The 3,591-nt window shown below is 44.4% G+C and overlaps 1 long non-coding RNA gene across 1 annotated transcript in view; it reads right to left on the reverse strand.

Moving 5' to 3' along the window:
- Positions 1-696: 696 nt before the first annotated feature.
- LOC106695482 overlaps positions 697-3,591 on the reverse strand; it is a 12,608-nt gene continuing 9,713 nt past the window's right edge. Inside the window, exon 4 of the long non-coding RNA XR_001346560.1 lies at positions 697-708. This is a non-coding gene — a long non-coding RNA (uncharacterized LOC106695482). The remainder of the gene's footprint in view (positions 709-3,591) is intronic.

Raw genomic sequence — 3,591 nt, forward strand, 5'->3', positions numbered from 1 at the left:
AAGCTGGAACTGGTCACTGGTGGTGGATTGTGAGAAGGGCTGGACACTGCCTAACTTCTCCTTCCTTGGTACCCCTGAAACATCAGAGGGTACTTTGGGCCTTGGTTTTCTTGGTTTCTGGTTTTGGATTTGTTTGTTTGTTTGTGATGAAAACCGTTTCTATCTGAATGAGACATAGGTCAGGAATCCTGTCCTGGAATGTGGGAAAGGGAAGACCCCCACATCTGTTCCTGTCAGGCCCCCATCAGGGGACTTGGGCGATGTTCCTGTTATCAGCTCAAGAGCCCAAGACTGTAAAAATACTTGTTCACTGAAAAGGTGTAAGTGTAAATGTTTATTTGATGTTTGTAAGCATCTCTGTTTGTATGCTGGGAACTTTGATTTGCTATGTGATATTCTGTGCTGGGTTGGGATTTTGGAATTCTGGGGTAAATTTAAAAGGTATCTGTGGCTTTTCTAGTCTGATTGGGGTATTTAAGGATGGGGTTCACAGTTCCTCAAGGCAAAGATTTAATGGGCCCTTCCCCCTGCCTGTGCTGAATTAGATAATACAGGCCAGTACTGATTAAGAAAAAAAAATTGGGCCTTGGAATCTGTAAAGATAGGCGGGAATGAAGCTGGACAAATGTACTGAAAGGGTTTGGTACCTGTTGCTGCTAGCAAAGGAGGGGCTGATACCTCCTCCTAGCGCACTCCCTTGAAAGAGGCCTGGTTGCTGCTCTGCCACAAAGGGAACTGATAGAAACAAACCATGGAACCTGGTGGGGGCCATGGAGTGAGACCCTCAAGAGGTCTGAGAGTCACTGGAGCAGCCGGCCACCATGGGGCCCTGGGGAGAACCAGAGCTCCTGGTGTGGCGCCCAGAGGCAGTAGCCTTGGCTCCCCCACTGCCTGTGGACCTGGAGGTGAAGTTGGAGGTCCTGGTGCTCCTGCTGGTGCTCACACTCATCTGCAGTCTGGTGCCCATCTGTGTGCTACGCCGACCGGGAGCCAGCCCCGAAGCCTCAGCCTTCCGCCAGAAAGTCCTGAGCCTGACAAGGCCCTGGCAGCCCTGCACGTGCGACCTGGATCCATCACACCCACGTCCGGTCAGCGGACCCATCCATGATCCGGAAAGACTTCGTCACCAAATGGAGCCTCGATCGAGATCAACGCAACCTGCTACCTGCCTGATGCTGGTAACATTGCTCGCAACTCAGATGATGCCTGCATCTTCATGGACATGGCTCCAAAGAGACAAGGACAATTTATAGGAAGGCCAAGAATAGACTTTAGTAGGATTTGGCTGCCTGAAGCGGCCATGATGCCAATATCATGTTTCATTGTATTGATATGTTATTTTGACCTTTAATTCTCTTGCAGGTTTGAATGTGTGCTGGCTGTCCTGGAAGGGAACTATGTGGGGTGACCCCCAAAAGTAAAGAATAGCTAGCTGCCAAGAGGACAGGTGCCCAAATGGGCAGGAACAGTGCCCATCAGGTTTTGGTCTCTGTTGAGAGACAGCTAACAGTTGGCAGCCTGTATTACTGTCTTGCAGGCCTTTGTGACAATGCCTATGTCAGGGGTAGTAAGCTGGAAAAGGCCTGTTTAGAATAGAAGGTCTAAGGCATGGTTATGCATGGAAAGAAGGTTTAATGCCAACAGTTACTGTTTTGTTATAACTCCATGAAAAGGAATTGGCAAGGAAAAATCAGAAAATCTTAGAGCAGATCAGTATGTTTTTCTCCTTACATAATTCCTCTGAAATATTGGCAATGCTAAATAAGTCATGGCAATACATTTCTTTGCATAGATTCAATAAGACTGGTTCCTAATAGTGGTTTTATTAATGGAAAACTTTGACTGGAGTATCATGTTTTAAAGAGCCCTGTCTGAGCTCTAAAGACTTGAAGCCAGTAAGAATGCCACGAAGAAAATCTGGTATCCTGCTTGGGAGCCCTGAAGATGGCTGGCGCTGGAGCGTCAGGCCCATGCCCTACCATCACTGGCGGTTGGTAAGAGTAGAAGGGGAGCAATAAGGATTCCTCTGCATCCCTGTGGAACCCCCACACACTCTGGGCCTCAACGAGTAGGAGGGCTACTGAGATGGGCCTTAAAGCCTGGAGCGTGGGCTCAGGTGGAGTTGCTACAGGTGAAGGATTCAACTAACTCAGCAGATACTGCAGGCAGGCCTGATGGCAGCTGGATGGCTTGGCTTCCTGGCCCTATGGGGCACATTAAGATTCAACCATGAGATTCCAGCAAAGGTGGTCGGTTACCATTCTTGTTGTGTTTATGCAAACATCAGGCCAAATTGAATACAGTAGATAAATTAATCTTGATTTGTATTTTTGATAGCCATGGAGGAATTTTAAGAAGAAAAATCCTATTTCAATAGAAGTTGTTAAAGCTAAAATGGTTTCTTTCCCTTCCACCGGACCATTTGTTAAGCATATAGGGATAGTTCAGTTGATAGTTCTGTGTGCCCAGTTCGGGCCTCTAGCAACGGTGGAATAGAAATGCAGTCCGTTTCATGATTGAGCCGGAAGTTCCAAGACAAAGGGGGGAATGAAAGGGCGAGGGCTAGGCCCTCCACCTTGCCCCAGGGTAAGGGCTACGCCTCTCCATCTTGCCCCAGCGTAAGTGCTCCATCTTACCTTGGCCACGTGCTTGGCAAGGAACTTTCTTCCCAGAAGTCTAAGCCTCTGCTAGCCACACCCAGGAATAAGACACCGACTTGCCCCTGGCCAATCGGCAGAGCACAGTCCTTTCTCCTCCCCTTACTCCAACCCCCACTATAAAACCTGTCTCCACACAGAGTTATCTCTCTCTCTGCTTCCTGCTGCTGTGTCGGCAAGGTGGGGGAGCTGAGCTAGCTCGAATAAAGACTCTTATGCTTTTGCATCGGACATGGCTGGCTCCCTGATGTGGTTTCTTGGGGATCCTGAAATCTGGGCATAACACAGCCTAATTTTAAAATGCAGCAGCAAGGAGCTTTTGTTATTTCAAATTATATCTTAAAATTCCACTGCTGTATTTTAAGAAATATTAAACAAAATAACTTGTTTTGCCCTTTCTAGAGGCAAAAGCTTAAAATATATATTTATTAATTTTTATTTGATAAAGCTTTCCATGTGATTTCAAGTATATTAAATTTGGTTAAATTTAAAAAAATCCTTTAAAAAGAGAGAATAAACTTTTGAAAACATTTCAGGGCCCTTGAAATTTCTCAAAGTCATTTCTTGGTTATAGTTTTGAAATCCAACTTGAAAGACCATGAAATATATATATATATATATATATATATATATATATATATGATTTAAAAATTATATATTTTTATTATTATTAGGAGATATCAATTAAATTTAAACTGGTTTAAATTTAAACTGGTTGGGACCACAGAAATTGGATTACTGCTATCAGTCCCTTTTAAATACTTTGACATAAGCTATTTAACTTTTGTTTAAGGAGGGAACATATAACCTTTAATTGTCCTTAGTTTAAGGAAAGTAGGGTTTTCTAGATTTAAGAGATTAGAAAAATGACTTAGCCTTTTAAAGGAATACAAGCTCTATTGTCGGCCCTTATAGAGTCAACTGCTCAAAACAT

This window comes from Myotis lucifugus, unplaced genomic scaffold, assembly GCF_000147115.1.
Source record: "Myotis lucifugus unplaced genomic scaffold, Myoluc2.0 scaffold_1399, whole genome shotgun sequence".
Classification (NCBI taxonomy): domain Eukaryota; kingdom Metazoa; phylum Chordata; class Mammalia; order Chiroptera; family Vespertilionidae; genus Myotis; species Myotis lucifugus.